General features: G+C 31.6%; 1 protein-coding gene across 3 annotated transcripts in view; it reads left to right on the forward strand.

Moving 5' to 3' along the window:
* Positions 1-13,935, forward strand: part of LOC105146487 (hypothetical protein) — a 98,980-nt gene that overhangs the window by 30,674 nt on the left and 54,371 nt on the right. For all 3 annotated transcript variants that reach the window (XM_087405937.1, XM_011056782.2, XM_087405938.1), the window contains exon 2: positions 8,723-8,773. The gene's annotated coding sequence lies outside the window, so the exon portion shown is untranslated. The remainder of the gene's footprint in view (positions 1-8,722; positions 8,774-13,935) is intronic.

The raw sequence follows: 13,935 nt of genomic DNA on the forward strand, positions 1-13,935 counted from the left end.
TAGATTTACAATAAATTAAATGATTAAATGTTCCTAGAAGACCAGCAATAAGTATCTTCCAGTTATATTCTTGTTGTGTTGTATCATTGACACATAGTTAATCAGTCAAGCATAAATCCATTGTAAGATCTGTCAATATTTTATAAAATACCATTATTCCTGGAGCGTAAGATTAAAATATTTTAATAAAATAATTAAATCTATATGTTGATAAAATTACAATTTAATATACACGATTATCTTTCCGAAAAGTAAAAAATTATTTTCAAATCTGTATCTGCACTGAGGAAAAAATTGTTTCATTTGACTAAATTAATTTAGTTCATCTTTATTTCTTTCGATAAAGAATATATTTTCATTCATTTAAGTATTACATTTAACTTAAATGCACATTTCTCTAATAAAAGAGATAAAAACAACGAAACTAATTTAATCAAATAAACAATTAATTCAAATGAATAATTTTTTCTCAATGTAACTAAATTTTTAGATACTTCAGTAAAACTATTCTTTCCGTGCGCATATAATAATAATAATTTTTATATGTTACGTGAAATATTGATATTTTTCTCGATAACCAATTGCACATCGCTAAAATTAAATTCAATGACTAGCTGAGAGTACTTTCAAGTAAAGTGCACATCTAATCTTCGCTATCTCCGCGATTGCATCCGCGAGATGCATTGAAAGCATAATATGGGCACACGCGTAGAGGGATCAATTCAATTTCGCATCCGACGTTCTGGCGGGATCTCCGTGATAATGAAAGAGGAAGTGCGGCTGATGAAGACGCGATATTAATTTCTATATCGCTTCCGTGCTACGATAGGAGAAAGAAATGAAGGAAAGTGGGAGGAAGCGAAAAATGGATAACGCGCTGACTTTCTTACATTGCTCTCGTACGGATTACGTGAGTTTTATTTCGAAATAAGTTTAGTTCTCGAAACGATCCCTTATACGACCGGTGGATGCGCTCATCGATTAACCGTTCTACCGGTTTTCCGGATGATCATACCCACGTAAAACGTAACGGTTCAACCGACGACCACCGAGGGTTTGGTCATAGTTCGAGGACCGGTTACTCGATTCTCAGTAATTCGACATCAAGCTTTTGTAGAACAGAACATGTCGATGCAAGTTTATTTTCTGTTGACTCTGCATTATTTTTAATTTCATTTTATTTTATTCAACTATGTATGTATTATCATGAACATACTTATTAATTGCCAATTTACAATAAAAATTTATTTATAATTAATAACGTCGTTTTTTTGGTCATATATGTATATTGGTGACTGAAACAATATTAATTTAACGCGATAAGATTAGATTCGGTTTTATTTTTTTTTAATAAAATTTTACTTTTGATTATCTCAATTCTCGGTAATTTGACATGAAACTTTTGTAGAACAGAACATGTTGAGCAAAGTATGATTGCGTTTATTTTCGCTTTCTTGGCTCTACATTTTTAATCTGATTTAATTTTATTATTAAACTGTATATAATTATAAACATTCTTATTAATTGTAAATTTTTACAATTAATAAGAACGTTTAATTTATTTGCTTGGAACATATTTTATTACGTCGCTTTTTTATTTTATTAATGACTAAAATAATATTACTTTAACGCGATAAGATGATATTATATTCGATTGAGTTTTATATTCCTTAATGAGGATGAAGTTTCGCTTTCGGAGATATCGCGCGATTAATTCTGTTATAGTTTGATGAATCACGTTCCTATGATCGCATTCCTTATTACAGTCTCTTTTTTTTTTCAACATCGTCTATCAAGAATGATGACCCTGAAATAAACGAGCAAGCCTGCTAGTCCGTGACGCAAATCTAATTTTCGTTGATTGACGCAAAACGAGTGGGCCGTGATAAATCGCGATGGGTTCGTCCGATTAAATGGGGGTCCGCGCTCAACTATCTGTGACAAAATCAGTTTTCGTGTAGCAGAAAGACAGATCGGGTTGTCCGACACTCTGATGAAAAGCCAATTTTTTTATACGTCGATACGACGCAACCGGTGTCACTTTGCTGGCTTAAAAGTGGCTTCTATCTCTTAAGCTGAGTCGAAGGACACGTTTAATACAACGAATGACTGTTCCAGTTGTTAGGTATCGACATAAAAGACCGCGTTTGTCCCGAAGAGAGACAACACGCGTAGAAATAAACGCTTTGTACAACCGCTGCACATAATGCGAGATCGCCAAATGAGTCACTGATGTGCGTGAACCGACCAGAAATTCCTCGAATGCGTCGCTGCATTTCAACGAAGCTGGAAACCATATGAAGACCGTAAGAAATTGACCAATTATAGTCGAATGCGAGGAGAATATTAAAAGATTATGATTCATCTATTTTTTATAGCTTAAAACTTAAAAACCTATTGTAGACTCTGGCATCTACAGCATTTACAATGATATTTTAAAGCTTAAAATTTGTGGGTTTTTTACAATAACCTATTAGTCCGGATCTATATCAATAGATTTTTAAGTCATAAGAAATGGACGAATCATAATTGATTATTCTCCTCGTATTCGACTGTAATTGGTTCATTGGTACCTATTATAGATCTAGACTATAAGCTAAGTTTTAAGTCTTAAATCATAAGACATTAACAATTACAGTCGAATGTGAAAAGAATCATCGATTATGATTGATCAATTTTTTATAGCTTTAAGACTTAAAGCTTAGGTAATGACTTATTGTAAAAAACGCGCATTAAGCTTTAAGGCTCAAAGCAGAAAAAATTTACTATTATAGTCGAATGTGAGGAGAGTAATCAAGATTGTCAAATCGAAAATCAGGGAATTGTCAAGAAAATTGAAAACAATTAAGGAAATGTTAGGGCTTTGTAAAATTGTCTAGAAAATTAAAATTCTTTGCTTTAAAGAAATTTAATATACGTACATCGCAGCTTTGGAATACCAACTTAATTAAAAATACAAGCAGCGTCAGTAACATTAATAATAATTTGCATTCCTATGTTAAGTTGATCTATCAACAAAATATTTAACAATTTCCAAATTACAGGACGAAAATATATAAAATTTTAAAATATTATTTAAAATCAGGAAAAATTATGAAATTTTTATCTGGAAATCAGAGAGAAGTTACGTTAGGGTGAGGAATTTTAGGGTGAAAAATTTATGACAATCCTGATAATCAACTACGCTTAAGTAAAGCTTAAGTTCCTTAAAATCTCATTGTAGACGCCGCTTTATGTTGCGTGTGTTCTGTGTGTATGCGTGCATCGTGTACACACGCACGTGCGCACCTGTTTCATCCGAACGCGAAACCCCCGGCACGCGTGCCGAAGTGCGAATCGGTAATGCAAATGGAGAAAGGCCTGTCAGGGCGACAGGGAATGGACGAGGATGGACAACAGACATGAGTCATGCAGTGTGCGTCTCACCTTCACCTAATGTTGTTCACCAGGAACGTAGACTGTTTTTTTTTCACGTGTAATCTGATATGCACGGTGGTAGTCATCTTCGAGTTTAAACATTCTGATTGATGTCGCAAGGAGATATGCTGACTTATAAGAAACTAAAACAAAAGAGAATTTCAATTTCTTTAAAATGTAATTGTAGACATCCTAATAATGGATACGATACGGAGGCTTCTAATTTATTTTATTTTTCTTTTTATGAAAAGAGAGGAAATAAAAATAACTGCTTATTATAACTATTCTGTTATGTATTTTTTGCTGTATTTTATTCTATTTTTCTTCATTAACCGTGCAATGCAATTGAAGTGTTTGCTACAACAGTGGACTAATACACATCTTGTAAAAACGGACTAAATGAATTCTAAAGTTAAGGTGATGGGAAAAATGCCAATATCACATGTTCGGCTACGTTGTGGGTCTAATTCACAACGTAGTCGAACATGTGATATTGGCATTTTTCCCATCACTTTAACTTTAGAGTTCATTTAGTTCGTTTTTACAAAATGTGGGTTAGTCCCTTGTTACAGCAAGCCCAATTTTTATTTGTCTTTTTTTTAGAAAAAAGAAAACGTAATTGATTAAAATTTTAAAAAAAGAATATATATAAATGGCAAGAATTTAAAACTTTTAAATCGTAGGATTAATAATTATATTTTGCAGACGTACATATATTTTTTTATTAAAAAAGCTATGTTAGAGAGAAGTGGTAAAATTTTTTTTTAAGATTACATTTATTTATTTCTAAAAATTAAATTAAATTGTGTTCCCGACAATTGTATGTTATCCCATATAAGTGTATCTTACGACGAAGTAATTGTGTCTTCAACTGATGAGCTTTATGTTGCGTGTGTTCCGTGTGATAATGATGAGAAATTATGAAAATTCGCTATTATACACTCTGAGGATCTCGATGTATCGTTATTAAAATCCTGATATGTGTATGTATGTATGTGAATTAACTTCGAAAATACGTTCAATAAAACGCGTCGATTCACATCATCTGTTTTCATTCTTTTTAGGTCATTACACCGTGACTTATCTCGCTACTCATGTGATAACTTTCTCGAATGGGCGTTATTATTATAATATAATAACAAGAAGCGAGTGACAAAGAAAATATCATGCACAAACGGATAGATTGTTAAAATAAACATCAATTCGTGATACATTTTGTCACATTTTTCTTCGGTTTTCCATCGAAAGGATGGAGAGCTTTCTGTGAAAAATAAATGAGAGTATACGAAGACTCAATATCAGGCTTCAATATCACGCGATCGAGATGAATGTGTCTACTATTCATGAAAATTATAGTCGTGATCTTCATTATAACCATAGAAAGAACGGTGGAGAAGAAAGAGAGGAGGCGCAGACGTACAATATAAAGAAATGTTGGAAAATCGGCCGCTTGACTGCGTTCTGATCAAAAGAGAAGTTCTTTTGAAGCGCACGAAGGAGAGAGAAGCCGGATTACTATTTTTCGCCACTCTTTCATCCCCTACAGGACGAAAATACACACAACGGCGAATAGACCCGGAGCGGACGCCGCTGGAAATAAGACGCGGAAAAAATTTCTGAAAAAAAGAAGCAAGAGAGAGACGGAGATGAAGGATGCGCGCGCGTCGCCGAAACGAAAGGCATGCTAGTCTGGTGCACTACTTCCGGGTTCCTTCATAACAAACCCTCCTCTCTTTCTAGGACTCCGCTTTTGAAAGAAAATTTCTACACGAGGCGGGTAGCAACCGCTATAACAAAGCACCGGGAGAATAATTCCGTGTCCCGTAAAGTTAATAATTGGCTAGCAATTTTTTCTTTGAATGAAGTGTAAATTTAAATATTATATAAGAACTCTCGAATATAAAATAGCAATTAAAAACAGAAATAGGGTTAGTCAAACGCTAAAGTTAGTAGTACATAAATTAATGAAAAATGGAATACTTTTAATTGCTCTCGTAAATACAATGAACGTTTTGGTTCTGTTTTGAATCATCAAAACGTAATACAAAGCTAATGGTTATTTGTTAGGCAAACTGTGAAGCAACATGATGAATCTTTCTTCAAATAAAACGTTTCTAAAAACCATCACGGCAAGCAACCGAAAATCCATGAATGCAAGAGATATAATATTGATAAAACACGTGTAAAGCATACATATCATGTCGATTATATTAAAGTTGGTTAATGTAAAAGAATAAAGTTAAAAATAAAATTGGTCAGTGTGTAAAAAATTACATAAATGGAATGATTTTGCTGAAATATCTAAACATTGAGATAGATACACATTTGAAAATAACTTTGCTGGACTACAAAAATAATTATATACTGGAAAAAGAGTTTAATACTTTAGTTATCAAATATTGAGTGAAATAATTTCAATGAAGTTTTCGGTTAATAAAATAAAAAATAACTTTACTTTTCTAAATATTTAGTAAGTATTGCCAAACATAATAATATAACCAATCATTTAATAATAATTACTAAATATTTAGAAAAAAAATTATTTTCGATCATATTAACACAACATTTTATTGAAATTATTTTACTTAACATTTGATAACTATTATTTAATTCTTTTTTAGTGTATTGGATACTCAAGCCAGAGTTGTTAGAATGTCTTAAAATTTTTTTAAGCATTGTCATGCTTTTGGATGTCCTATTGTATTAATTTAATTATTTTCAGATCTATATCTGACTAAATTTTTAGAGACTCCAACAAAAGCGTTTTTTCCGTGTAGTGAAAGGAAAAGTCAAAGACAATCTTGGAATAAAATTAATTAAAATGATACAACTGCACATGCTAAGTTTACAAGAGAAAGTGAGAGTTTCTTTTTAATGTCATCTAGTAACGAGGGAAAATTGCATCAATGAGATTAGGAAAAATGTATTAGAAAAGAAAACTTTTGTGTGTGAAACAATGGATATTCTTTTCTTTTTCTGCTAGACTTGAGCATAGAACAAAAGTAACATGTCCGAATCTATGTGAATTTTTTAATATTAAATTATTAAAATCATTGAAATTACATACATTTTAAATTATTAAATTATGAAGAATGATGACATTAGAAGTAATTAAAGCTACTAACACTTTAATGTTTACATTTTGTGATCTACAAAAAGAAAATGAAGTAAATAACAACTGAAAAACATTGTATTTAATATTTATTTACATACTTAATGTATAGTTTATTAAAATTGCCTTATTTCTTCCAAAAGAAATTTTGGCTTTCTAAAATTTTGATTTACGCTACTTTTTCTTTAGTTTCTTTTTTTGTCCGTTTCTCGAAATTCGAAGGCATATCGCTTCGAAATAAAGTGGACCTTCAGCAGCTGCTATTTTATTTGTATGTTTTTCAAGCCTGTTGATTGGTTATAGGATGAGAGAAAGAGAGATCCAAGGATCTCTGTTCTTCACATATTTGTTGCATGAAAAAAGTGTACAAATGAAATAGCACCCATAGTTTGTACTACATTAATACAACGTGGATACCTCGAGAGCCGCGTGTGTATCGCGAGTGCGTGCGTGCGTGCGCGTGAGTATGCGTGCTGACCCGATGCGTCGTGTCGGGGCTGCCATCGCGTTCGTTCACTCTTTATAAATAGAAGCTTTAAATTCTGTCGCGAGTCGGGCGTGGCAGGCCGCAAGAGAAGAGATCTACGATGATCCTAGTCACGAAACACATACATACATCATTCAACGCGATCCGCTCGTTCTTTCTTCTCGTCTCGTGTTCCGAAGTGGCACGCCGGCGTTAATTCTCTTTCATCTTGTTATTTCACATAACATTCACTTTTCTTACCGAAATATCTCGTTAATTTTCGAGTAGGTAACAGCACAGGGTGACCGTCGACTTGCAATTAGTTCGAGGGAACATTTTCAACTTCCGTTTTTTTCTTTCCATCATAAATTCAAATCTTCAAAAATATATTTCAATGATTTTTCTGAATGAGAACTTTTTTATTATGTCTTAATTATTTCTTTTTATTTTTTATTTTATTACTCAGAACCATACTCGCGGTTTCATTATACTGCACGCATATTAATTAAGAAGTAAAACACAAGTGTCGAAAATATTTCTTCTACAGTTACTTAACTTTAAAACTAGAGGTACGCGATATGATTTTTTTATGTCATTAGTGATTGCATGTGATTTAATTACTGGAGAAATTCTGTGTTCTATGTACATTATTAAATGTCAAAGCAATAATAACTCAATACCTTGATAACTTTGAATATCTTAACATTTTATTATTTTTAATTTTCATGTGTTCTATAATGTAAAGCAATTCACTTCTGTGGTTAGTTTTGAAGTAAACAACGTCCATATTTAACATATATATTTAGCAAATAATAAACTTGAGTTAAATGTAAGTTTATACATTTTATACATTTTATACATTAAATTATTGTACTCAACTCCATTACTTTTCAATAAATTCATGATATATTGAGTTAATTTAGTATACATATAATGTAATTAGTATACATATAATGTAATTATAGGAATATCCATATAATGGTGATTATTTATGGAAATAATTAAAAAAATAACTCAAACATAATATAATGAATTTAATAGTGTTTACGCAATTATACACTAAAAAATGTATTAAATTTTAATAAATATTTATTTAAATAGCATTACTAACTAAACATCTACTTATGGTAAATAAATATCTACTTACTTAAATCAAATTAATAGTTCATATATACCAAATAAATATATCTTTATATTTAGCAAATATTAAATTGGTACTAAATTAAATTTAAACAAATGATTTATTAAAATTTAATATATTTGTTTTCAATAAGTATAGTAATTTACTAAATCGCACGCGATCTAGCACGAAAGATCGCATCGTATGCTTCTGGCATAGATCTGATATTTAGTATTTTACATTATTCATAAATTCACGTACGAACGGTAGAAGCGCCTTGATCGGTCGAATCGAATCCTCCGGTCGACTCAGCGTTGAATCGAATGGCTTCGAATTGAACACGTTTGAAAATTTAGCCGAGCATAAATTCCGAGGAAAGCTCTCTGTTGTGGGTATCGGTGTTGCATAAATCAGTCGGGGATTCGCGGAACGAGTAGGTAGTAAAGTTCACGTGAAGCACGATCGGTATACAAGTCGGATATTATTCATTGACCCGACATGACCCCGACACTGTCATCGTTTCTATCTTCATCGAGTTATCCTTTTATTATTTCTCACTCTTGCTGTACTTTCAATTTTAACGGATATTTATCTCTCTTTCTTACAGATATTCGGCGCGTCTACGAACTAAGACTTGAAATGCCACGCCTTCTATAAGGTAAGATACAAATCATTTTTCATCATAATCAGCTGAATTTTCCTAATTCTACACGGAAAGAATTTTGCTGAAGTATTAAAAAATTTAGCTAGACATAGATCTGAAAATAATTATATAAGGACATTCAAACATGATAAGCAATGCTGCAAAAATTGTTGACATTCTATTGTAACCAACTTGAGTGTCCTATAATTAATTTGATAGTTTAAGTATAATTATTTAAATTATAGTTTGATACAATTATTTAAATTTTCAGATTTGTGTTTAATTAAATTTTTAGATACTACAGCAAAAACGTTTTTAGCAGAATTAAAAGAAGTAGGGAAATAGATTAGAAAATATTTTCTTTAATATTAATTTTTATTCAATTTTTTTCAAGAAACATTATCGCATTATTTTTAATAATTTTTTTTAATAATCTTAATTTATTAAAATGTTTCTTATAAATGTTTTATATCGCTATTTCGACATTAATAGTTTTATGGCATTTAGGAAATTATTTTGCCATTTGCATGATATTCGATTCATTTAAATTGATCAGTTTGTAGTGTAGAACTTTCTTAGCTTTGCTGTAAGTAAACAATAGACAGCTTTAGTAATCGTACGTTAAAACAAATAATTCGAATAGGTTCTAATGGATAAATCAATAAATTAAATAAAGCTTTTCAGAGCCGACACAGGCTATTAATGTTATGACACTTTAAGTTTTATGTAATAATTTCAAATCCGCTATATTGCACTTTATAATTCTACCTCTAGATTCGTAATCATTTATACTAATCATTTTCAAGCTAATTTGTCAAGTTTTCTCATTTAAATCGACGATATTGTAAATCACATTCGTGACTTTTGCGAATTTTAGACACCATATTTGAGCTACCATATTGAATTTTTCAAAAGGCCACGTTTCATTCAAAAGTACACAAATGTGCGAATATTTTGAGACCTTAAACATTTTTTTCCGTTGCGTCAAATTTTGAGATGTGACGCGTTTAACGCGAAACGTCTCATATATATTTTTTATTTGTGAAATTTTTCAGGAAACGTTTATATGTTTTAAATTTTTAATAAAGTATATATATTTACACACTAATTACTTATGTTGGCTCTAAAAAAGGTTTTATTTAATTTATTAATCGTATGTTAAATTGCCGTAATAATTGTATCTTTCCGATGTAATCATTTGACGGTTTTATCGGGCGATCATCGAGCGAGATTTATGACTAAGCATTTAACAAAAGCTTGGTCATATTGTTTTTCCAATTAACGAGAACAAAGACAGATTTTACAGAAGAGTTCGCATTGTTCTACTCCGAAATGCACGCGAAACATATCATGACATGAGAGCGATATTATTTCGCATTCCATTGCTTCTAGATGCCATTGCGATGAGAGAGAAAGAGAGAGAGGGAGAGGATGGATCGATGGCTCGTCGTCGCGGATGGTCGCCCGACTGTAATTGTTCCGGGAAACCGGAAGCGCGTAATTACGCTATGTATTGAATGGAAAATTGTTCGACGGTTCCTGCATGCATTCCGGGATGCATGTGCCGCCCAGCTTTTGCAGCAATTCCAGCCTTATCCATATGTTGTACGGACAATTGAAAATTCTTAAATATTTTTATCTTTTATGAAGTAATTAAAAAATCGTTAGTTATTCGTGATTACTGTTTGTAGCTGCAATGTTTGATGCGAAGGTGTGGAATTTTGCAGCGTAAAGTAAAAGAAAACTGTTCCTTAAAATAATTAAACATTAAACCTTTATATTTGGAAATAGAGTAGTGTCTCAACACTAATTCTATTTAAGCATTCCTGTTATATCTACCTAAAAATCAACACTTTATATCTCTAAACATATAAAATATATATCTTATCTATTTTTCTCAGTTAAGATTATCGTTTTATATAAATACAGAACTCTAAATATTATATAATTATAGATTACTATTTTGTAATTATATAATTATAAAATAGTAATCTCTATAATTATATACTATTTTATAATTAAGGAAATTCAAAATTAGTAATAATATTTTTACAATATTATTGATTTACATAGTGACGTTTTAATTTACGTAATAATTTTGATATTGACGAGAGTAAATTAAATATAAACGGGAATTTTTTTTTTATTATTTATTGGAACGAAAATAAAAATATAAAGAAAACAAATTATTTTTCTACATAGTTCCCTGCTACATAATAATATTAATACAGTTTTGTCAGCGAATAGGCAATTTGGCGATCTCGTTTTCATAAAAAGTAATAAGTTGCAGCCAATTACGAATTCCTCTACACTAGCATTATCCATGAATCGTATTGTTCTTTCAATTCTTCTTTCAGTGGCTCAAACAAATGATAATCGCATGGAAAGATATCTTAATGCGATTATCACTTGTTTGAGCTGCTAAAAGAATTGGGAGGATTCAAGGACGATACCAGTATAGAAGAATTCGTGCGCATTAACTGCAGACACAACCTACTATTTTTTATGAAAAAGGGATCTTCAAACTCCCTGACAAAAATGTATTAATGTAGCAGGGAATTATGTGGAAAAATAATTTATTTCCCTTATATTTTTATTCTCGTCCAATAAATAATAAAAAAATATTCCTGTTTATATTTAATTTACCATATATGTCACTGATTGATATCACAAATCTTGACAAGCCCAATCAAACGAGTTGATATTAGAAAAAAAGTTTGACGTGAAAGGTGATTTCACATATTAGCATTAGTCTGTGTGTCCACTTGTTGCAAAGCCAACAATCTTTGAATGGAGCAGATATTCGCTCCAACTCGTAACTTTTTAATGGTTTCTCTACGAAATTATGCCGTATTCCTGAAAGCGACAATTATAAGTGGCGGCGCCATAAACGTCAAATTCGACATTAATTCTATAATTAAAGTATGTTAGAAATTGTGTCATGGTCGTGGTTGCTCTTATCGATAAAACTATTTCACAAGCAACGACGCGATCAATTTTCACGGATCGCAGCTCTCCGAAGTCGTGATAAACTCGAAATCCGATAATTTTCACACGACATTTAACGTTAAACCGATCAAGTATGATTTAACTTTTCTTGTCAAACACGGTACTCTTAATTATATGAAATTTAAGTAAGAATTTTTAATCTTTGCATTATTATTAGGCAAAGCAAAATGCAATTAAATCAATTATTATTAAATAACAAAATCTACCATTTATGCTTAGATCTTATATCTTGAATAATTAATAATTATGATTAATAACGGAAATAAGCGGAGCGAAAATAATTATCGGTTATGATTTATTTCATCGTTCCAGTCGATAATCAGAAAATAATTGCACTTTTGATTATGATTGATGTAACAAATTAGTGGAATGTTAAAAAGAAATAATCCTCTTTTATGCAATTCGTACATTAATTTAACTTCAAATGCGTAAAGCCCGTAATTAATGTAAAAAATAATTATCAATTAATTATATCAAAAATAGCAAGGAAATAACTAATTATTGCTAAACAAACTTATCAAATCTCTGTATCTTCGAGTCCGCGCAGAAATTCTTTTGGCTTTTCCATTCTAAATTACTCGAAATTTAAAACGATAAGAAAACTGCGTAGTGAATTTTCTTACAACTGTTCACTGTTAGATATCAAAGGAACAATAGAAATTAACTTAATTCCTTAAGTCAAATAACGAATTGTTATCCTTAACTCCTTTGTGTATCAAAATGTAAATTAATCCATTGTAATTGAATGATTTATTTTTAAAATAAACAATGTTTATATTGATGCAAATAACAAATTAATTTGGAATCAAATTTAATATATTTCCTGAGTTAAATTATTTAATTTCATTATTTTAGCTAAATTAACGATATATTGAATATACAGAAAAAAAATTTTTTTTTATACTTGTGTCAAAATTAATACTTGTTAAAATTTTTCTGTTGAATTTTTGATATATACCCAAGTATTAATTTATCATAATATAATTATATTATTTAAATATTTTGTGTTAAATTGATATTTTACATTTCTTAGAATAATATAATTTATAAGTAATTGAACAAATAACAAAAATAATGTTTTAACAGTAATAAGTAAAAGATGAAGCTACATATTAATTTAACATGTTTGATTATAAATTCAATTTTATTAAAGAAATATGTTTCCACAATTTGTTTCTAAATTGTGCCAAAGTGTTATATTTTTGTATTAATTTTTCATAATGTTTACATTTCTCAACTTTCTATTCATCTTGTATTAAATTAATACTAAAATTTGAGTCCATCATTTGGGACGTGAAATTTAAACAGAAATTTTCCAAGTGTATAGGAGCAATGGTGGACGTATAAAAATGATTAAAAATAAATTAGGTAAAATTTGACATTAAACAATGTCGTGCGCGATATTTTCGATGACTTTGATGAGTGATCGCACTTTAACGTACCGCGCGTCGCGTAACTAACGGCAGCTTAATAAGAACCGGCAGCACTAATTCTCGACGGGCTTCCCCACGTTCTCCCGATGTGGTGATGCGGAGCGAAGAGCCCAGCTCGCCGTCATCCTCGTCGTCAGCTGTGCGAAGGTCAGGGTCGCGTGCGCGCTAGCCGAGAGGGTGCAATCGATGCACCGTCCGCCGTCGCTCCGCGCATCCCCTTACCGGATGCAGTTGCTATGGAGACCATCTCCTCCTGACCCCCATTGCCTGGAGGTGCGGAGAGCGGGACCCGGGGAATCGGGATATCAATCCTGTACGGTCGCGGAGTAGTGGCGCGAGAGAGTGGCGAAGGCGGCAGCGCGTTTAATGCATTCCGCGTTCTTCTCTCGCTCTTCCTTCCCTTCTTTGCGATTCGTTAAAGACGACATTCCACGGTGAGGAATCTTTTCCGCGTACCTGTTCCGCGTCCGGGACGCGATCCTCTTTGAGAAAGACACGCTTGGGAACTTAATCTCTCTTTTTCTCTCTCTCTCTTTCTCTTTCTCTTTCTCTCTCTCTTTTGCGTTGTGAAGAATACTTGCGCATACATAATTGTGTCCTCTCGGTGAGAGTCTCTGTGAATTGATCACTTGGTGCATCTTATATGATAATAGACATTACTACGAATCAGTGGGCGAGTAGTGGAGATATCAAATGAAATAACACGAGGCATAATTTGGAACTTTTATTATAGTC

Source organism: Acromyrmex echinatior, chromosome 4 (genome assembly GCF_024713525.1).
Source record: "Acromyrmex echinatior isolate Ae372 chromosome 4, ASM2471352v2, whole genome shotgun sequence".
Classification (NCBI taxonomy): domain Eukaryota; kingdom Metazoa; phylum Arthropoda; class Insecta; order Hymenoptera; family Formicidae; genus Acromyrmex; species Acromyrmex echinatior.